Source organism: Chlorocebus sabaeus, chromosome 12 (genome assembly GCF_047675955.1).
Source record: "Chlorocebus sabaeus isolate Y175 chromosome 12, mChlSab1.0.hap1, whole genome shotgun sequence".
NCBI classification, from domain to species: Eukaryota; Metazoa; Chordata; class Mammalia; order Primates; family Cercopithecidae; genus Chlorocebus; species Chlorocebus sabaeus.
This window is the reverse complement of record NC_132915.1, coordinates 84,525,540-84,548,680: the sequence shown is the minus strand read 5'-3', so window position 1 is coordinate 84,548,680 and position 23,141 is coordinate 84,525,540. Positions and strand designations below refer to the sequence as shown.

General features: G+C 41.7%; 1 long non-coding RNA gene and 1 other non-coding gene across 4 annotated transcripts; both read left to right on the top strand.

The window, feature by feature from the left end:
- Positions 1 to 10,779: 10,779 nt before the first annotated feature.
- Positions 10,780 to 22,138, top strand: LOC119618535 (uncharacterized). Of its 3 annotated transcripts, XR_012094945.1 has the most exons (6): positions 10,780 to 11,076; positions 11,940 to 12,165; positions 12,935 to 13,057; positions 13,551 to 13,744; positions 18,759 to 18,837; positions 19,388 to 22,138. It is a non-coding gene; the product is annotated as an uncharacterized lncRNA (long non-coding RNA). The 3 variants fall into 3 exon arrangements; XR_012094944.1 differs by having other exon boundaries at positions 10,780 to 12,165; XR_005234875.2 differs by lacking the exon at positions 12,935 to 13,057 and having other exon boundaries at positions 10,780 to 12,165.
- Positions 12,076 to 12,175, top strand: LOC119619278 (small nucleolar RNA U13). The gene has a single exon (XR_005235667.1). It is a non-coding gene; the product is annotated as a small nucleolar RNA U13 (small nucleolar RNA).
- Positions 22,139 to 23,141: the final 1,003 nt, after the last annotated feature.

Here is a 23,141-nt window from a genome sequence, read left to right as displayed (position 1 = left end):
AGCTGGGACTACAGGTGTGCACTGCCACACCTGGCTAATTTTTGTATTTTTTTTTTTTTAATTTATTTATTATTATTAAACTTCAAGTTGTAGGGTACATGTGCACAACGTGCAGGTTTGCTACATATGTATACTTGTGCCATGTTGGTGTGCTGCACCCATCAACGTCATTTACATCAGGTATAACTCCCAATGCAATCCCTCCCCCCTCCCCCCTCCCCATGATAGGCCCCGGTGTGTGATGTTCCCCTTCCCAAGTCCAAGTGATCTCATTGTTCAGTTCCCACCTACGAGTGAGAACATGCGGTGTTTGGTTTTCTGTTCTTGTGATAGTTTGCTAAGAATGATGGTTTCCAGCTGCATCCATGTCCCTACAAAGGACACAAACTCATCCTTTTTTATGGCTGCATAGTATTCCATGGTGTATATGTGCCACATTTTCTTAATCCAATCTGTCACTGATGGACATTTGGGTTGATTCCAAGTCTTTGCTATTGTGAATAGTGCTGCAATAAACATACGTGTGCATGTGTCCTTATAGCAGCATAATTTATAATCCTTTGGGTATATACCCAGTAATGGGATGGCTGGGTCATATGGTACATCTAGTTCTAGATCCTTGAGGAATCGCCATACTGTTTTCCATAATGGTTGAACTAGTTTACAATCCCACCAACAGTGTAAAAGTGTTCCTATTTCTCCACATCCTCTCCAGCACCTGTTGTTTCCTGACTTTTGAATGATCGCCATTCTAACTGGTGTGAGATGGTATCTCATTGTGGTTTTGATTTGCATTTCTCTGATGGCCAGTGATGATGAGCATTTTTTCATGTGTCTGTTGGCTGTATGAATGTCTTCTTGTGAGAAATGTCTGTTCATATCCTTTGCCCACTTTTGGATGGGGTTGTTTGTTTTTTTCTTGTAAATTTGTTTGAGTTCTTTGTAGGTTCTGGATATTAGCCCTTTGTCAGATGAGTAGATTGCAAAAATTTTCTCCCATTCTGTAGGTTGCCTGCTCACTCTGATGGTAGTTTCTTTTGCTGTGCAGAAGCTCTTTAGTTTGATGAGATCCCATTTGTCAATTTTGGCTTTTGCTGCCGTTGCTTTTGGTGTTTTAGACATGAAGTCTTTGCCCATGCCTATGTCCTGAATGGTACTACCTAGGTTTTCCTCTAGGATTTTTATGGTATTAGGTCTAACATTTAAGTCTCTAATCCATCTTGAATTAATTTTCGTATAAGGAGTAAGGAAAGGATCCAGTTTCAGCTTTCTACTTATGGCTAGCCAGTTTTCCCAGCACCATTTATTAAATAGGGAATCCTTTCCCCATTTCTTGTTTCTCTCAGGTTTGTCAAAGATCAGATGGCTGTAGATGTGTGGTATTATTTCTGAGGACTCTGTTCTGTTCCATTGGTCTATATCTCTGTTTTGGTACCAGTACCATGCTGTTTTGGTTACTGTAGCCTTGTAGTATAGTTTGAAGTCAGGTAGCGTGATGCCTCCAGCTTTGTTCTTTTGACTTAGGATTGTCTTGGAGATGCGGGCTCTTTTTTGGTTCCATATGAACTTTAAAGCAGTTTTTTCCAATTCTGTGAAGAAGCTCATTGGTAGCTTGATGGGGATGGCATTGAATCTATAAATTACCTTGGGCAGTATGGCCATTTTCACGATATTGATTCTTCCTATCCATGAGCATGGTATGTTCTTCCATTTGTTTGTGTCCTCTTTGATTTCACTGAGCAGTGGTTTGTAGTTCTCCTTGAAGAGGTCCTTTACATCCCTTGTAAGTTGGATTCCTAGGTATTGTATTCTCTTTGAAGCAATTGTGAATGGAAGTTCATTCCTGATTTGGCTCTCTGTTTGACTGTCACTGGTGTATAAGAATGCTTGTGATTTTTGCACATTAATTTTGTATCCTGAGACTTTGCTGAAGTTGCTGATCAGCTTAAGGAGATTTTGGGCTGAGACAATGGGGTTTTCTAAATATACAATCATGTCGTCTGCAAACAGGGACAATTTGACTTCTTCTTTTCCTAACTGAATCCCCTTGATTTCTTTCTCTTGCCTGATTGCCCTAGCCAGAACTTCCAACACTATGTTGAATAGGAGTGGTGAGAGAGGGCATCCCTGTCTTGTGCCAGTTTTCAAAGGGAATTTTTCCAGTTTTTGCCCATTCAGTATGATATTGGCTGTGGGTTTGTCATAAATAGCTCTTATGATTTTGAGGTACGTTCCATCAATACCGAATTTCTTGAGCGTTTTTAGCATGAAGGGCTGTTGAATTTTGTCAAAAGCCTTTTCTGCATCTATTGAGATAATGATGTGGTTCTTGTCTTTGGTTCTGTTTATATGCTGGATTATGTTTATTGATTTGCGAATGTTGAACCAGCCTTGCATCCCAGGGATGAAGCCCACTTGATCATGGTGGATAAGCTTTTTGATGTGCTGCTGAATCCGGTTTGCCAGTATTTTATTGAGGATTTTTGCATCGATGTTCATCAGGGATATTGGTCTAAAATTCTCTTTTTTTGTTGTGTCTCTGCCAGGCTTTGGTATCAGGATGATGTTGGCCTGATAAAATGAGTTAGGGAGGATTCCCTCTTTTTCTATTGATTGGAATAGTTTCAGAAGGAATGGTACCAGCTCCTCCTTGTACCTCTGGTAGAATTCAGCTGTGAATCCATCTGGTCCTGGACTTTTTTTGGTTGGTAGGCTATTAATTATTGCCTCAATTTCAGAGCCTACTATTGGTCTATTCAGGGATTCAACTTCTTCCTGGTTTAGTCTTGGAAGAGTGTAAGTGTCCAGGAAATGATCCATTTCTTCTAGATTTTCCAGTTTATTTGCGTAGAGGTGTTTATAGTATTCTCTGATGGTAGTTTGTATTTCTGTGGGGTCGGTGGTGATATCCCCTTTATCATTTTTAATTGCGTCGATTTGATTCTTCTCTCTTTTCTTCTTTATTAGTCTTGCTAGTGGTCTGTCAATTTTGTTGATCTTTTCAAAAAACCAACTCCTGGATTCATTGATTTTTTGGAGGGTTTTTTGTGTCTCTATCTCCTTCAGTTCTGCTCTGATCTTAGTTATTTCTTGCCTTCTGCTAGCTTTCGAATGTGTTTGCTCTTGCTTCTCTAGTTCTTTTAATTGCGATGTTAGAGTGTCAATTTTAGATCTTTCCTGCTTTCTCTTGTGGGCATTTAGTGCTATAAATTTCCCTCTACACACTGCTTTAAATGTGTCCCAGAGATTCTGGTATGTTGTATCTTTGTTCTCATTGGTTTCAAAGAACATCTTTATTTCTGCCTTCATTTCGTTATGTACCCAGTAGTCATTCAGGACCAGGTTGTTCAGTTTCCATGTAGTTGAGCGGTTTTGATTGAGTTTCTTAGTCCTGAGTTCTCATTTGATTGCACTGTGGTCTGAGAGACAGTTTGTTATAATTTCTGTTCTTGTACATTTGCTGAGGAGTGCTTTACTTCCGATTACGTGGTCAATTTTGGAGTAAGTACGATGTGGTGCTGAGAAGAATGTATATTCTGTTGATTTGGGGTGGAGAGTTCTATAGATGTCTATTAGGTCTGCTTGCTGCAGAGATGAGTTCAATTCCTGGATATCCTTGTTAACTTTCTGTCTCGTTGATCTGTCTAATGTTGACAGTGGAGTGTTGAAGTCTCCCATTATTATTGTATGGGAGTCTAAGTCTCTTTGTAAGTCTCTAAGGACTTGCTTTATGAATCTGGGTGCTCCTGTATTGGGTGCATATATATTTAGGATAGTTAGCTCTTCCTGTTGAATTGATCCCTTTACCATTATGTAATGGCCTTCTTTGTCTCTTTTGATCTTTGATGGTTTAAAGTCTGTTTTATCAGAGACTAGTATTGCAACCCCCGCTTTTTTTTGTTCTCCATTTGCTTGGTAAATCTTCCTCCATCCCTTTATTTTGAGCCTATGTATGTCTCTGCGTGTGAGATGGGTCTCCTGAATACAGCAGACTGATGGGTCTTGACTCTTTATCCAGTTTGCCAGTCTGTGTCTTTTAATTGGAGCATTTAGTCCATTTACATTTAAGGTTAAGATTGTTATGTGTGAACTTGATCCTGCCATTATGATATTAACTGGTTATTTTGCTCGTTAGTTGATGCAGTTTCTTCCTAGCCTTGATGGTCTTTACATTTTGGCATGTTTTTGCAATGGCTGGTACCGGTTGTTCCTTTCCATGTTTAGTGCTTCCTTCAGGGTCTCTTGTAAGGCAGGCCTAGTGGTGACAAAATCTCTAAGCATTTGCTTATCTGTAAAGGATTTTATTTCTCCTTCACTTATGAAACTTAGTTTGGCTGGATATAAAATTCTGGGTTTAAAATTCTTTTCTTTAAGAATGTTGAATATTGGCCCCCACTCTCTTCTGGCTTGAAGAGTTTCTGCCGAGAGATCTGCTGTTAGTCTGATGGGCTTCCCTTTGTGGGTAACCCGACCTTTCTCTCTGGCTGCCCTTAAGATTTTTTTCCTTCATTTCAACTTTGGTGAATCTGGCAATTATGTGTCTTGGAGTTGCTCTTCTCGAGGAGTATCTTTGTGGCGTTCTCTGTATTTCCTGGATTTGAATGTTGGCCTGCCCTACTAGGTTGGGGAAGTTCTCCTGGATGATATCCTGAAGAGTGTTTTCCAACTTGGTTCCATTTTCCCCCTCACTTTCAGGCACCCCAATCAGACGTAGATTTGGTCTTTTTACATAATCCCATACTTCTTGCAGGCTTTGTTCATTTCTTTTTCTTCTTTTTTCTTTTGGTTTCTCTTCTCGCTTCATTTCATTCATTTGATCCTCCATCGCTGACATTCTTTCTTCCAGTTGATCGAGACGGTTACTGAAGCTTGTGCATTTGTCACGTATTTCTCGTGCCATGGTTTTCGTCTCTTTCATTTCGTTTGTGAGCTTCTCTGCATTAATTACTCTAGCCATCAATTCTTCCACTTTTTTTTCAAGATTTTTAGTTTCTTTGCGCTGGGTATGTAATTCCTCCTTTAGCTCTGAGAAATTTGATGGACTGAAGCCTTCTTCTCTCATCTCGTCGAAGTCATTCTCCGTCCAGCTTTGATCCGTTGCTGGCGATGAGCTGCGCTCCTTTGCCGGGGGAGATGCGCTCTTATTTTTTGAATTTCCAGCTTTTCTGCCCTGCTTTTTCCCCATCTTTGTGGTTTTATCTGCCTCTGGTCTTTGATGATGGTGATGTACTGATGGGGTTTTGGTGTAGGTGTCCTTCCTGTTTGATAGCTTTCCTTCTAACAGTCAGGATCCTCAGCTGTAGGTTGTAGCTGTAGGAGATTGCTTGAAGTCCACTCCAGACCCTGTTTGCCTGGGTATCAGCAGCAGAGGCTGCAGAAGATAGAATATTTCTGAACAGCGAGTGTACCTGTCTGATTCTTGCTTTGGAGTCTTCCTCTCAGGGGTGTACTCCACCCTGTGAGGTGTGGGGTGTCAGACTGCCCCTAGTGGGGGATGTCTCCCAGTTAGGCTACTCAGGGGTCAGGGACCCACTTGAGCAGGGAGTCTGTCCCTTCTCAGATCTCAACCTCCGTGTTGGGAGATCCACTGCTCTCTTCAAAGCTGTCAGACAGAGTCATTTGCGTCTGCAGAGCTGCTGCGTTTGTTATTATGTACTGTGCCCTGTCCCCAGAGGTGGAGTCTACAGAGACAGGCAGGTTTCCTTGAGCTGCTGTGAGCTCCACCCAGTTCGAGCTTCCCAGCAGCTTTGTTTACCTACTTAAGCCTCAGCAATGGCGGGCGCCCCTCCCCCAGCCTCGCTGCTGCCTTGCCGGTAGATCACAGACTGCTGTGCTAGCAATGAGGGAGGCTCCGTGGGTGTGGGACAGTCCCGGCCAGGTGTGGGATATGATCTCCTGGTGTGCCTGTCTGCTTAAAGCGCAGTATTGGGGTGGGAGTTACCCGATTTTCCAGGTGTTGTGTGTCTCAGTTCCCCTGGCTAGGAAAAGGGATTCCCTTCCCCCTTGCGCTTTCCAGGTGAGGCAATGCCTCGCCCTGCTTCAGCTCTCGCTGGTCGGGCTGCAGCAGCTGACCAGCACCGATCGTCTGGCACTCCCCAGTGAGATGAACCCAGTACCTCAGTTGAAAATGCAGAAATCGCCGGTCTTCTGTGTCGCTCGCGCTGGGAGTTGGAGACTGGAGCTGTTCCTATTCGGCCATCTTCAATTTTTGTATTTTTGTAAAGACAGGGTTTCTCCATGTTTCTGCAGGGCTCAAGCGATCCACCCACCTCGGCCTCCCAAAGTGCTGGGATTACAGGCATAAGCCATCATGCCCAGCCTCTGGTGAATCTTCTCTCAGGCTGAACCTCCCTCTTTTTCATAGAAGCTCTTTGACTTTATTTGGGATCTAGTTTGGTAATAAGGCCTTTTTTTTCCTTCTTCTTCTTTTGAGACGGACTTTCACTTTTGTTCCTCAGGCTGAAGGGCAATGGCATGATCTCAGCTTACTGCAACCTCTACCTCCCAGGCTCAAGCGATTTTCCTGCCTCAGCCTCCCAAGTAGCTGGGATTACAGGCATGTGCCACCATTCACAGCTAATTTTGTATTTTTAGTAGAGATGGGGTTTCACCATGTTCGTCAGACTGGTATCGAACTCCTGACCTCAAGTGATCTGCCCACCTCAGCCTCCCAGAGTGCTGGGATTATAGGCATGAGCCACGGTGCCCAGCCAAGACCTCCTTAATAAATGGCCTTGCATCCTTCTTGGGACTATAAAAAGCTTTTATCTTTTCTGGCAAGCACTTCCTATGAGGAGAGCATCATCACAGAGCAAAGTCTGGTTTCTACAGAATTTATGTTCTGTCTGTGAGGCATGCCTTTTCCGGTGAATTTTCTTTTGTTTTTTTCTGCATGCCTGATATAATATTTCATGCGGTCCGCACACCTGGCTTAAAAGTTTTGAGGCAATCTTACTTTGGTTTCATTTTGGATTGGTTATGTGTATCTGCAAATGACTTGGGGTTCTTTTATTTTTCCCTGCTTGTTTCTGAACATCTTCTGAGGGCAAAAAAAAAAAAAAAAAAAAAAAAAACATTCTAAGTGGTGGGCACAGGTGGGCCTATTAAAAGCCACTAGGGGCTGGGCACAGTGACTCATGCCTGTAATCCCAGCACTTTGGAAGGCCGAGGTGGGCAGATCACCTGAGGTCAGGAGTTCAAGACCAGCCTGGCCAACATGGCAAAAACCCATCTCTACTAAAAATACAAAATTAGCCAGGCGCGGTGGTGCATGCCTGTAATCCCAGCTACTCGAGAGACTGAGACAGGAGAATCGCCTGAACCCAGGAAACGGAGATTGCAGTGAGACAAGATCATGCCATCCCACTTCAGCCTGGGCAACATGAACGAAACTCCACCTCAAAATAATAAAAAATAAAAGCCACTAGGGTAGTTGCCACCATCTATGAGGGACTCTTGTCCCTGAAGAAAAAGTCTCCCATGTTAAGATAAACAGGTACGATTACTATTGGGGTGCCTGCCAGTCTCAAGAAAATTTCCATGTGACTAGGGAAAACTTGGTCACAGACTGGACAACTTCAGGCAAAAGCCATCTGCCAGGGATAAAAAAAGTATTCTGTGCCAGGTACACCGTAAAAAAAAAAACACGGGTCCAAGCCCCTGACATTCCCAGCAGGGCTTATAGGGGTTTCTTTTGCTCTCAAAAGATTAATAAAAAATGGGACAGGATTCTCAAAATTCTAGGCATGCCAGACTCTCTGGGATGGGACTCTAGCTGGAAAGATGTTCAAAACTGATGGCCCTTTCTCATGCATATTTTTAAACTGATGGGCAAACTATACCAATGATAATTTATGGCCATGATGGGAATTATTTGAATTTTCTAAACTTGTTTTTCTCAGAAAACCTCAACTACAGAGTTAAGCAGTCTAAACACTGGATGCATAAAGAGGTTTCTAACCTCTGTATGTACTTTTGTTGTTGTTTATTCTGAATCTGCTAATTTTTTCACTTGTATTAAGATAAATCTTTTACTAAAGGCTACTTGAAGGTTTTCATTTTTTCTCCAACCCCTAAATGAAATATAAACATCCAAGAGTTCACTAAAACAATTCATCTGAAACTGAGAAAAGGTGGTGAGAAGTTTAAAACAAAAAAAGACTTTTTAAAACCAAACTGCTATGGAAACTGCTTTGCCCAAAATTTGGTTCACAACCTTCATTATATTACATCTCAGGACAAATAAAAATTTTCAAGTTTAGCCATATGAACATGACCCTAACTTGTCCCATTTTGTTAGAGATATAATTTGGATCCAACTGTATTTTTATAAGCTGACAAGTTTATATTACTCTGTTTTACTGTATTATGATTAGAATTTTAAAGTAAAAACTGTAAATTTTTTGTTTTTCTTCATCTATATGTTTTTACTTTTTGTGTCTACATATTTTATGTATATGATTTTAAATTTATAAAGATCTCTATTTAATTGGCTTGACGGAAAATAATTAAGTGCTTAAAAAAGTAATATGTTAGAAATACAGTAATTAATACAAATGCTTTTACGTTCACGTGAACATAAATCCTTTTTTTTTTTTTTTTTTTTTTTTAGACAGAGGCTTGCTCTGTCGCCCAGGCTGGAGTGCAGTGGCACAATCTCTGCTCACCACAACCTCTGTCTCCTGGGTTCAAGTGATTTTCCTGCCTCAGCCTCCCTAGTAGCTGGGATTACAGGTGTGTGCCAGCACTCCTGGCTAATTTTTTGTATTTTTAATAGAGATGGGGTTTCACCATGTTGGCAAAGCTGGTCTCGAACTCTTGACCTCGTGATCTGCCCACTTCGGCCTCCCAAAGTGCTGGGATTACAGGTGTAAGCCACTGCACCTGGTGGGTAATCTTTTGTAAGTAAACTAATCTTAAAATTATTGGTAAAATAGGCTGGACGTGGTGGCTCACACCTGTAATCCCAGCACTGTGGGAGGCCGAGGTGGGCAGATCACTTGAGGTCAGGAGTTTGAGACCAGCCTGGTCAACATAGTGAAACCCCATCTCTACTAAAAATACAAAAATTAGCTGGGCATGGTGGCGCACACCTGTAATGTCAGCTACTCAGGTGGCTGAGGCAGGAGAATCACTTGAACCTGGGAGCTGGAGGTTGCGGTGAGCTGAGATTGTGCCATTGCATACCAGCCTTGGCAACAGAGTGAGACTCCACCTCAGAAAAAAAAAAAAAAAATGTTGGTAAAATAAAAATAAAAATGTCTTCAGAATTCTTAGCATAAATTTTTGCCTGAGTTTACTGGTCAGGAAGTTCTATATTTGTCTCTGCTAGATGTTGTAAGGTCATAGACCCACAAATCCAGCCTTAAAAGCAAAATTATCTTTGTGTAATTCTTTGATGAATAAGGCTAGTTTAATATTGTTTAAAACAATTTTTTTTTTTTGTAGTGATGGAGTCTTGCTATGTTACCCAGGCTAGTCTCAAACTCCTGAGCTCTAGCAGTTCTCCTGCCTCAGCCTCCCAAAGTGTTGGGGTTATAGATGTGAGCCACTGCACCTAGCCAGTAAAAAATTATTTTAAAAAAGAACATGAATATATGTTTTTTAATTTAAAAATAATAATTATATCTAATTTGGACATTATTTAAAGGTTGTTTCAAAATATAGATTTAAGATGAAAATAAAGACAAGACAGAAAGAAATCAATAAGTAAAAGAGACATGCAAAGAAAATGATAAATATGAGAAGGTATCTTTGGTAAGAAAGATGAAAAAGATACATAACTTTGTATGAGAAAGAATCTTATGTGGTAAAAATGATAAAGAAAAAGAAAAGTAAATTTTTGTCTTAAGGTAGAATAATTGTTTATTCCAATATTAAAAAAGAAAATCTAAAACAAAATTAGGCCTAAGCAAGCCATAAGATGTTTGAGCAACTTGCAAAATGTTTGTGAAAGATGAATCTTATGAAATAAATTGTACATGTAATCAAGTTGGCTAAATTTAGAAGGAAATTGTTTATAAATTTTTCTGAAAATTGAGTATACTGATACAAAACCAAAAACTAGTTATCTATGTTTAAAGTGATAAGGGTTTACTGGAGTATCATTGCTCTTAGTTTAAAAAAAAAAATTACAAGAGGTTTTGATTTTTAATTCTGAAATCTGGTTGGGTGTGGTGACTCACACCTGTAATCCTGGTGCTTTGGGAGGCCGAGGCAGGAGGATTGCTTGAGGCCATGTGTTTGAGACCAGCTTAGGCAATATCATGAGACCCCAATCTCTACAAAAAAAAATTAAAAATTAGCCAGGCATAATGGTGCATACTTGTAGTTCCTCCCTTGCCCCCCACCTTCTCAGGAGGCTGAGGTGGGAGGATCAGTTGAGCTCAGGAGTTTGAGTCTGCAGTAAGCTATGATGGTACCACTGCACTCCAGTCTGGGCAACAGAATAAGATCCTATCTCTAAAAAAAAAAAAAAAAAAAAAAAAAAAACCCAGAAATCTATTTCTTCAAATTTTTTACCATCTTCTGAACTATAACCTCTTCCTGTTTTATGGTTTCTGTTTAATTTCTCTATAGTAATTTAATTTCTCAAACTAGAGTCTTTCTCTTGAAGATTTTCAGATTTATGTCTCAGAAGTGCAACTTCTGCTGCACCTCATTGCACATGATTTGCAAGTCATACACCATTGCCTTCTGCTGTTCCTCCTTCTCCTCTTAAGAAGGCACACCTTTTTTTTTTTTTTGAGACGTATTCTCACTCTGTCACACAGGCTGGAGTGCAATGACGTGGTCTTGGTTCACTGCAACCTCCACCTTCCGGGTTCAAGCAATTCACCTGCCTCAGCCTCCTGAGTAGCTGGGACTACAGGCACATGCCACTACACCAGGCTAATTTTTGTATTTTCAGTAGAGACAGGGTCTCACTATGTTGTCCAGGCTGGTCTTGAATTCCTGACTTCGTGATCCACCTGCCTCGGCCTCCCAAAGTGCTGGAATTACAGGCATGAACCACCGCGTCTGGCCACACTTTTTTTTTTCTTAATTAACTTAATGACTCTCTCCCTTGACATTTTGGTAAGCTTCTGTACTTATTTTATCTGGTTCTAACTCTGTTGTTGAGGCCTAATGCTGATATGTTTGTCTTAAAGGCCTAGAAAAGCAATGTTTTCCTCAAGAATAACTTGATTCTGTGCTATCGGCTTTTCTTGATATGTCTGAATTATTCCATGTAACCAGGAAACTTAATGTGCTTTTACTTTTTCTAAGAGCCATATGTTTCCCTGCTCGAGGTACTTATTGTTTTGTTTACTTCTTCTATAATATAGTGTATACTCATAACCTTGGACACACACTCATCAAGTGTCAGATTGAATCCAAGTACCTTTTCATTAGGTTAGATTTTCAGGTTATCTAAAAGGACTTCCTATAAGAAGCAACTACACTGCAGGAGTATTTATTTTTTGGTAATTGGCCTAGGAAACAAAGATTCTGTGTTTTATCAAGGTAATTTCCTGTGCTTCATGCTGTCTTTATTAGTTTGTTGTTGTTGTTGTTTTTGAGACTGAGTCTCACTCTGTTGCCAGGCTGGAGTGCAGTGGCGTGATCTCGGCTCACTGCAACCTCCGCCTCCCAGGTTCAAGCATCAGCCTCCCGAGTAGCTGGGACTACAGGTGCATGCTACCACGCCCAGCTCATTTTTGTATTTTTAGTGGAGATGGGGTTTCACCATGTTGGCCAGGATGGTCTCGATCTCTTGACCTCGTGATCCACCCACCTCTGCCTCCCAAAGTGCTGGGATTACAGGCGTGGTGAGCCACTGCACCCGGCCAGGTTTGTGGTTACTTAGGAAAACTGAGTCTTTAGCCTTTAAAAAAACCAAAAAACAAAAAACAACATGCAACTTTCTGCATTTGCTTTTGCAATTTTTATTCTTTAAGATAGGGTCTCACGATGTTGTCCAGTCTGGTCTTGAACTCCTGCACTTAAGGGATCCTCCCACCTCATTCTCCTGAGTTGCTGGGACTACAGGTGCACACCACCATGCTCAGCTTACTTTTAAAATCTTCAGTCACAATCCTTTTGTAGTTCATGAGGATGATTGAGTGTTCACACTCATGTGTGAGATGTGCTACCCTCAGACCTTGAAATCTGCAGTCACTCTTGGTAAGTGAACAACTATTATTTCACTATGATCTGCAATTCTGTTTTAATTAAATGTTTTATACCTTTTGACATATTTGGCCGGCTTTCTCAATATCAGAGCTCTAAATGAAGTCTTTTCAACCTAGAATTATCTTTGAGATTTTCTAGCTGGGCTCCTGGAGAACCTCAAAGGATGGATTTTTCAGCTTGTAGAGATGTTAAACTAATTAGGCTTGTTTGATGTATTGAGTTGTATGAGAAGCATTGGAGGCACAGATGGGATCAAATAACAAAGTGATGCTAAATCTTCTCTAAGTTATATTTATATGGCTATGTTATTGATGTGAAAGATCTAAAAATTATGTAAAATTTATAAATGTTTGATGGTCCTAATGTGATGCTGTTAGTCATTTTTCTGGTTGTCGTCTTAAAATGCTGTATGCAATAAACATAACTGAGTTTCCTTTTCAATTGCTGAACCCTCATCAGATTTTTAACCATGGCTGTTTTAAGCCTCTGTCTTCCACAGTTTTAATTCTTCTTTAAATGCATCTGCAATCAGATTCATGGAAAAGACTCTGGCCAGTATGCCTGAATATAGATTTCTGATAAGTTTAAGATTAATGGACTAAGTAAAGATATTCAGGACCCCCATGAAGAAACTGATAAATTCATGAAACTGACAACTAAGATTACACAGAACAAAAATTAATTACATGAGATTAAATATCTAATGAAGACAGATATTTGAAACACTGTTGGTTTTTTACTTAAATGTTTTGTTTTCCAGATTTAAGGAGACTTTCTCTCTCAATCTATCTATAGTTTACAACCATTTGGTAAAGTGTACTTTTGTGAGCAAAACTGGCAACATTTACTTTTTCTCTGTCCCTCCAAAATTTGGAAACTATTTGTGAGTATTCCTAATTTTTATGGCAATGAAGTTGTTTGCATAAGTTTAATTAGAAGCTGCTTTTTTAATAACAAGGTACAATTGGAAACATTGGTTACGTTACCAAGCTTTTAAAAGTAACGTCATATTTTAAGTTATTTATAGGTATAGTAGAAAAAGTCTGAAGTCTGCCTTAGATTAGCTTTCTAGCCTTGAGAAGCTTTTAAAGTCAAATCTGAGGTTCCTACGTGGTCAATTACTATTTCTGCTGTGCTTGTGTGAATTTATCAGGCCAAATTTGATAAAACACAAATAACAACAAATTAGTCTTACTCGGATTATCTTTGGTAGAAATCAGAATGACCGTAGAAAGAAAAGTTGTGTTTCTATGTTTCTAAAGAAAAATTAAAATATACCTTTTATTAGATTGTAACCCTGTGTGGGGTATTTTTGTTTGTTTGTTTGAGTTTTTATTATTTACCTGTGGACTGAACTGGATCTTAAATTCTTCTAGGTTCCTCCAATCCACTTTTCTCCCATGGAATTACTAAGAATGGGAACTGCTCTTTCCTAAAGCCCTGTAAGCTGAAGTTAGACAACTTGATGTAAATTTCAAGGGTCAATCTTCATGCCTGATGTGTGGGCCACACCAAAAGTTCACCAAACCACCGAATGCCATAACCAGAGACATTTAAACTACAAACCAAGGTGAGCAGCTGACATCTTCATGCTGTGGACATGCTGTTCCTTCCTAAAGTGATGGAACAAGATTTCCCATCATAATGAAACTCTTACCCCTCTGAATTTTTCCTTGCTTATGCCTAACTTTTTCACTTGGCATAATAATGATATAATTAAAATTTCACAGTCAGCAACTTCTGCAGGGAACTTGACCAAATGTTGCAGCTGTCATGCCAATCCTGAATATTTACATAGCCTAAAAAAAAAAAAAAAAAAGGTTTAGTCCATCCAATAGGTAACTTTAACAAAATCCCTAATACAACTGCTACTCTTTGCTTTAACTCAACCCAGTCATGAGATAATAGATGATAGAATTGCTCTTGATTATCTAGCTGAAAAAGGCAGTGTCTTTGCTATTGCTAATACTACATGTTGTACCTGGATAAATTCCTCTGGGGAAGTCGAGACCCCAATACACAAAATAAGAAAACAGGCCACATGGAAGCAATAGGTCTCACCTAATTCACCATAGTCATTTGATTTATTAGTTGGTTGCCTTTAAGCATTCGTTCATGGTTCAAAGCTATTAGACAAGCTGAAATTCTCATATTAGTATCAATGATACTTTGTGTTTTCCTTTTTAAACTTTGTATCTATTGTCTGTTAAATTTCTGCAGGAGTAGGACTTCTAACAATAATGCTGTCCCAGCGCTTTGAATGCTACCCAACGCCTACGGAACAGAACAAATTAAACTTGACAATGGCCTCTAGACAGACTTAGCCTGACAGGCACCCCCTCCAAACCTCCCTTGTAGCTCAAATGTAGCTAAAAGGGTTTTGACACTTACTCCTAGTTGCCAGTCAATTCCTTCTGATATGGGACCAGACTAACAACTCAGAACAGGTTACTCCACACCAAGAGACAGTCAAAACCTAACCATAAGATAATTAATCAAAGATGCTTTCAGAGAATGATCTCAATTAAAAAAGAAATGTTAAAAAAGTCATCAGAATCAAAATGGAATCACTTATGTCAAACCAAATTGACAAATGAAGCCACGAAGGGGGGTTCTCATGCACATGCACGTGGTAACAAGAACGGTCACAAGAGACTACAAAAACAACCTTGCACAAAAGTTGCTACAACAGCACACAAAAAAATACTTCTGTGGGCTGGGCATAGTGGCTCATGCCTATAATTCCAGCATTTTGGGAGGCCGAGGTGGGTGGATCACCTGAGGTCAAGAGTTCGAGACCAGCCTGGCCAACATGGCAAAACTCCATCTCTACTAAAAATAAGTAAAAAAAAAAAAAAAAAAAAAAATTAGCCAGGTGTGGTGGCGCATGCCTGTAATTCCAGGTACTCAGGAGGTTGAGGCAGGAGAATCACTTGAACCCAGGAGGTGGAGGTTGCAGTGAGCCAAGATCGCACCATTGTACTCCAGCCTGGGCGGCAAGGATGAAACTCTGGCTCAAAAACAAAACAAAACGAAACAATCCTTGTCTTTCTTTACTTCCCTGAATATACCCATGTGTACTCCCATTGCAATGCTCATTCCTCAATAACAAACATCATTTTCTCTTAGAGAGCTTCTCTCTCTGTTATTTGTGTTGACCGAAGAATCGAGACCACACTCAGTGTCTGCCACTCCCTCAGTTCATTTATGAGCCAAGAGGCAGCAGATCCTTGCACACGGGTTGCCATGCTTTTACTCATGTGACCTGCAGCCCAGGAGTAGCAGAGCTGTCATTGCTCCACTTGTTTCCCTGTGACCTTTTAGTGGGCTCCAGCCCATTCCCAACTTCCGGTATCTACATCTCTTAGCCCAGAGGCTTTTTTATTTTCCACAGAACTGAGGAAGTTGGCTCCTCCCAGCACAGGGGAGGGTGAAAGTGACTGGGAATTAGAATCCTCAGAGAGCAGCCTTCAAACAGTAACAGTAGGAAGTTGGTATATAAATACATCTATTCCCTCCTCCTTTGGATGGGATAATTCTGAAGCGTATGTTTCATGCTGGGTTTCCCCCCAGGGAATTAAACTCTAGTTGCCCACTATGGTAGCTTGCTTAATAATGCACTTTCCCTTCCTTGTATCACTTCCTTTTTTGGTGGGGGGATGGAGTCTTCCTCTGTCACCCAGGCTGGAGTACAGTGACACCATCTCGGCTCACTGCAACCTCTGCCTCCTGGGTCCAAGAGATTCTCCTGCCTCAGTCTCCCGAGTAGCTGGGATTACAGGTGCCCACGACCATGCCCAGTTAATTTTTTGTATTTTTAGTAGAAACAGGTTTTTGCCATGTTGGCCAGGCTGGTCTTGAACTCCTGACCTCAGGTGATCTGCCTGCCTTGGCCTCCCAAAGTGCTGGATTACAGGCGTGAGCCACCACGCCTGGCAGTCTTTGTATCACTTCCACACTCCCCTATCAGTTTGCCCTGCACCTTCCAAAGGCAAAGTTGTATTCAAATCCTTTCTTCTGAGAACCCATGCTAATCACCAGACTCAACTGATTAGACAAGGAATGAGCCTTGACCCAAGACAGCCATTGTGTTTGGCCACAACTCTGCTGTGTACATGGTTATGGTTAGGAAAGCAATTCAACGTTTTCTCAAGGAGCACAGAAGGAAGACACTAAAGTAGGAAAAAGGAAAGAGTAACGAATGAGCTGGCTTTTGGGAATGGTGGCATCCTGGGGGAGGCAAGTGTCCTCCTGAGTCCTGACTATCCCACCCCACTGATGGGCTTCCCTGAGAGTGCCAAGATGTCTGTGCACTTTTTGTTTTTTTCAGATGGAGTCTCGCTCTGTCGCCCAGGCTGGAGTGCAGTGGCGCGATGATCTCGGCTCACTGCAAGCTCCGCCTCCTGGGTTCAAGAGATTCTCCTGCCTCAGCCTCCTGAGTAGTGGGGATTACAGGCATGCGTCACCATGCCCAGCTAATTTTTATATTTTTAGCAGAGACAGGGTTTCTCCATGTTGGTCAGGCTGGTCTTGAACTCCTGACCTTGTGATCCGCCTGCCTCTGCCTTCCAAAGTACTGGGATTGCAGGTGTGAGCCACTGTGCCCGGCCATCTGTGCACTTTTATAACAACTTCCACCACCTGCCTCAACCTGAGCACAGCTACCCTCACAATCTTAAAAGGCCCAACTCATGGAGACTTTAGAGTCAGACAGACCTCAGTTCAGATCAGTCTTATGTAGTCTTCAATGAATGACTTTCAGCCTCTGAGCCTCAATTTCCTCAGTTCTGAATGGGAGAACACTATCTCACATGTGTTTGTGAGGATTAAATAAAGCAATGTGTGCTAAGCAACCTGATACATAGCTTGTTGTCAGTAAATGTAGCTCTGTCCCTTACCTGAGCTCTTCTACAGATACTGGCATCTACAAATAGGTCCTGTCTTTTGGTCGTCATGGTGACCCTAGGCAAACTATAAATTTCCCCTAATGAAGTTGAGATAGTTTCTGTTTTCGTGCTGTGCCTGTGTCTCGAATAGATTAAAAACTCTCAAAGGAGTCACATTTTAGAATGTGTAGTCTGACCATTTATAGTCCACATCACCCACTTTGATACAGGCAAAACCAATCAAAGAGGGAAAGCAGAAAAGGTTCAACTCAGTCTTCCCTGAGCACAAAGGTGCTCTGTATTTTTGGTGGTTTAGGAAACAACTGGAGGGTGGGACTGGCAACAACGGGAATTGTTGGTTGGCTTTGGAAGGAAGCCTTTGGCCAGTTGGTGTCATTCAAGAGGCCACTGATCGGGCACAGCGGCTCATACCTGTAATCCCAGCACTTTGGGAGGCTGAGGTGGGAGGACTGCTTGAGCCCAGGAGTTCAAGAGTTCAGTTCTTGAACAATCTGGACCAAGGTAAGAACAACATAGGGAGAATCTTATCTCTACAAAGTAAAAAGAAATAAATTGAAACCTAGCTGGTTGTGGTGGTGTGTGCCTGTGGTTCCAGGTACTTGGAAGGCTGAGATAGGAGGATCACTTGGACCCAGGAGGTTGAGGCTGCAGTGAGATATGGTCGTGCCACTGCACTCCAGCCTGGGTGACAAAGTGAAACCCTGATTTAAAAAAAAAAAAAAAGGCCATGAAGCAAGCTCTTCTTGGGTGCCCTTCATTTTATTTTCCCTTTGGGTAATTCATTTCGATGCAAAACAGCAAGCACACCTGAGTACCTGATTGTACCAGGTCTGGAGCTAGGCACGAGGGTCTCAGATATGAATCTAGCTCAGGGTCTGCCTCAGGGAGCTCATGATCAGCAACATTGCTTTCCTTCTTTGTAAAATGAAGGTGTCAGAGTACATGATTTTTAAATCCCTTCTCACCTTGAGTTTCTATCATTTGTATGAATCTGAGGTCAATTCTAAGAGGAAGCCTATGAAGAAAGGCTTTACTTGGCTGGGGGCGGTGGCTCACGCCTGTAATCCCAGCACTTTGGGAGGCTGAGGCAGGCGGATCACAAGTTCAGGAGTTCAAGACCAGCCTGGCAAATATAGTGAAACCCTCATCTCTACTAAAAATACAAAAATTAGCTGGGCATGGTGGTGGGTGCCTGTAGTCCCAGCTACTTGGGAGGCTGAGGCAGGAGAATCGCTTGAACCTGGGAGGTGGAGTTTGCAGTGAGCCAAGATCACGCCATTGCACTCCAGCCTGGGTGACAGAGCGAGACTCCATCTCAAAAAAAAAAAAAAAAAAAAAAAAAGGAAAGGCTTTACTTAAAGATAAAGATAAGGGTGAGAGACGATTGAGATGTCATGGATTTTTGCAAGTACCAAAATGCTCACCTAGCATCTCTCTTTCCATAAGTTAAAAAAACAAACAAACAAACAAAAAACTGTCAGGTAACAGGGAACCTGGCATGTAAATAATCTGTGTCCACCACTGAGGTTCAAAATGTCTGGGCCAGACATCTATAGTCTGTTCTGCTTTAGCATTTGTTTTGAAAATGCAAATTTGTTCCAATGCAATTGATATATCGAAAAACAATTTGAGCGTAATGCAAATTTTGCATTTGTTTATGTGTGATTTCATCCACAGGACGCTAGGTGAAAGCAGAAAACGGCTTCCAGCTGAACTGAGCCATAAAGTGTCAAGTGAAAAACCAATCTGGACCAAGGTAAGAAAACTTTTATTTTTTCACAAGGGTCAGTAGACTATTGCAAAAGAAAGAACACTTTAACCATGAAATTTGTAAGCATCTCCAGGGTTAGGCAAAACCAGTTTTTCTTTTATGGAGAGAAGTCAACAAAGCTAGAAAAAACCAATGTGAACACTAAGATAAAAAGCCGTGTGTGATGAAATAGAGCAGATCAGAGAATGTCAGCCTGCTCCCAGGAGGATCTCTCATAGGGAGGGGCTGTCTGCTGGCTGAGGTTGAGGGTGGGCCAAGGCTCAGGGGCCTCAGGGAAGGAGAGAAGCTTAACCTAAGTTTAGTTAACAAAGATTTTGTTTCTGATTGATCAGTGGGGCAAAATACTTCAGCTAAGCATTTTACAAGGCTTGTGAGAACAGCAGTTTGGAGGATCTGTGTCTGGCCTTGTCATAGGTTAACAAGGGGGCTTCCATGAGGCTTATCTAAGTCACATGTGAAGTGTCACTCTTTGTAGTAAGTTGTTTCCAGAACACAGAAGGGTGACGGGATTTCTTTACCTATTGCTGTCTTCCAGGATAACAGGACACCAGTAAAATTCAACAGCATTGATAGGAATGCTGAATAGGAATTCAACAAAACATACAAATACATACACTTCAAACACCTACCAGCTGTCCCAGTTCTCCAAGTGTGTTATAAGCCACACCTCCCTCCAAATGGTGTTACAGCTGATATTCCGATTTCAGATGACCCTCCTTCTGTCAGAGGTATTTGAACCAGAGTGACTCCATCTTGAATAGGGGGCTGGGTAAAATGAGGCCGAGACCTACTGGGCTGCATTTCCAGGAGGTTAGGTGTTCTTAGACACAGGATGACATAGGAAGTTGCCACAGGTCACAAAGACCTTGCTGATAAAACAGCATGTGGTACAGAAGCCAGCCAAATCCCACCAAAACCAAAATTACCATGAAAGTGACCTCTGGTTGTCCTCACTGCTCATTATACACTTATTATAATACTAAGAGACACTCCCACCAGTGCCACGACAATTTACAAATGCCATGGCAACATCAGGAAGTTAGTCTATATGATCTAAAAGGGGGAGGAACCCTCGTTCCGGGAATTTTCCACCCCTTTCCCAGCAACCTCCTGAATAATCCATCCCTTGTTTAGCATATAATTAAGAAATAATGATAAAAAACAGCCAACCAGCAGTCCTTGGGGTTGCTCTGCTTATGGAGTTGCCATTATTTTGTTTCTTTACTTCTCTAATAAATTTGCTTTTACTTTACTATATAGACTCACCCCAAATTGTTTCTTGCACAAGGTCCAAGAACCCTCTCTTGGGGTCTGGATTAGGATTCCTTTCTGGTAACATTTCTACCACTGCACAGTATCTCACAAGCTGTCACCCTTTCTTCAACTTTAAACTTCAGGTTTTATTCAAGATAAACTGCCACATTTATTGTAGTGTGTCTTAGTCTGTTTTGTGTTGCTACAACAGAATACCACAGACTGGGTAATTTATAATGAACAGAAATTTATTTGGCTCATGGTTCTGGAGGCTGGGAAGTCCAAGAGAATGGCACTGGCTTCTAGCAAGGGCCTTCATGCTGCATCACGCCGTGGTGAAATGCTGAAGGCCAAGAGAGCACATGAGTGAAAAAGAGAGAGAAAGAAGGGAAGGGTGCTGAACTTATCCTTTTTATCAGGAACCCACTCCCACAATAACTAACCCAGTTCCATGATAACAGCATTAATCTATTCATTAGGGAAGAGCCCTCATGACCTAATCACCTCTTAAAGGTGACGCCTCTCAACAGTGCTGCATTGGGGATTCAGTCTCCAACACACGAAGTCTGGGGGACACATTCAAACAATAGTATGGTGTTTATGTCTTTCTTAACCATCAAATATGTGTGAGACTGTGCTACCATTTTTGTTAGTTTCCTATCTTTTTTTTAATGTGTCACTGACAATGTTTTTGAGTGTGCCCTAACTCCATTTTTCCATAAGCCCTATGACTTTATTATTTTATTTTATTTTATTTTATTTTATTTTATTTTATTTTATTTTATTTTATTTTATTTTATTTTGAGACAGAGTCTTGTTCTGTTGCCTAGGTTGGAGTGCAGTGGCACAATCTTGACTCACTACAGCCTCTGCCTCCTAGGTTCAAGAGATTCTTGTGCCTCAGCCTCCCGAGTAGCTGGGACTACAGGTGTGCACCACAATACCCGGTTAATTTTGGTATTTTTAGTAGAGATGCAGTTTCACCTTGTTGGCCAGGCTGGTCTTGAACTGCTGACCTGAACTGACCCACCTGCCTCAGCCTCCCAAAGTGCTGAGATGACAGGCATGAGCCACCACGCCTGGCCTACCCTGTGATTTTTAATCACACAATTTTACATAGCACAATGATTTTTAGGAACACATAAATCATTTTATAGTGGAACTGTCTGTATTTGCAGCACAGTCAGCTCTTAGGAGAGGAAGCAACCCAGGGTAATGGCACTTTACAACTCCAGGGACAATGGTTACATGGCACCTTCTGTGGTGTGTATTCTGTGGAGTGTGCCCATAGGACCATGAATGTTTTGTGCCCAGCACAAGGGTTCCCAGCTGAGATGTGGACAGGGGCTGAGATCCAATGCTTACTCTGCCTGCCAAAGTCATCACATTCTCTGTCCACCCAGAGGGAGCTCCTGTTGCTAGCTCATAGCACACAAAAGAGGAGAAAAGGGGTTTTAATTGCATTTGGAATTGAAGTGAAATAGTTGAAAAAAACAGAATTGTATTGTAAATGTCAAAATGAGATTTTACTAACAGCCTAAAACAGTGCTTCCAAATCTCAAAGAAAAGGATGACATTTGTTGACCACTTATGGGCCAAGGCAACTGGCCAAGAGCTCTGACAGCCCCAGGCCCCACCCATGCTACTCAGAGGGTTAAGGGATTTATTTCTCCATCTGTCCTGCACTTTCATAGTTCAGTGTGCTGTGGCATCTTAATTGGATACCTCTGACCAAAAGTGAAGGTAAATTAAGGAACCTTACCAAGATGACATCATGGGACTCATTACTTAATGGGAAAGGCAAAGTAGGGGGCTGGAGGGCAGGGAAACAGGGGAGATATGTGTTAGTTAGTGCACTTACTGAAAGAGGGAAAGCAATTTCTATATTGAGGGGACCATACATTCTAATTTGCCCAGGACACTCCTGGTTTATGCATCCTTTTTCATCCTCAAAAGGGTCCCAGTGACCCTATCTATACTCCAAAAAGTTAACACTTCTTAATCAATAATTGGTGAAACACCCTGTGGTATGTGTGTGTGTATATATATATATATATTTGGTCCTTGTCCTGTCCCTGGTTTTTGACAAGGAGCTCCTAAATCCTTTGACATTTTTTGAGTAAAAGGAGTGTCTTTTGTTTTTCAAAGGAACCTTTGAGTCCTTGTCTGTCTTCAGCCATGTATGAAAGTGTATGCGAATAAGGTCAATCTTGTTGGGCACCTAGATGACTTCAGGATGGGGCTGGTCATCAGAGGAATCAAGTGTGTGATTACAGGGCTGCAACATCCAGTCCCACTGGGGAGGGGACAGGGGCAGGAGTTTGAGCTCAATCACCAATGGCCAGTGATTTAATCAACCATGCCTATGTAATGAAATTGCCATAAAATCCCCCAAAGGAGACAGAAGGGTTTCAGAGCTTCTGAGTTGATTAACACATCCATGGATGGCGAGGGTGGTGCACCCTGACTCCACAGGGACAGAGGTTCCTGAACTCGGCACCCTTCCAGACTTTACCCTATGCACCTCTTCATCTAGCTGTTCATTCATATCCTTCATAATAAACTGTAGGTGTAGTATTTTCCTGAGTTCTATGAGTCATTCTAGCAAATTATTGTACTTGAAGCAAGCATGGGCCATGGGGATTCCTGAATTTGTAGCCAAACTGGACAAAAGTGCAGGCAGCCCAGAAACCCCGGACTTATGGCTGGTGTCCCAAGTGAGGGCTGTCTTGTGGGACTGAGCCCTTAAACCTATGGAGTCTGACACTAACTCTGGTTAGTCAGTGTCAGAATAGGATTGGATTGTTGTACACCTAGTTAGTGTCATGGGAACCAGAGACAGTCCTTCAAGTTTTAATTATAACCCCCTCTAGAAGACAATTGGTCTGGGGACAGATCTTAGTAGTAGATGCCAGACTGCGTATTACCACTCCCCTCAACGTTAGAGACGTGGCCATGGGCCTCCCACCTCCTCCCTTGAAGTGCAACAGGACCACCATGTTGCCCGCCTCCTCAGGCACCATTCACAGTGTATT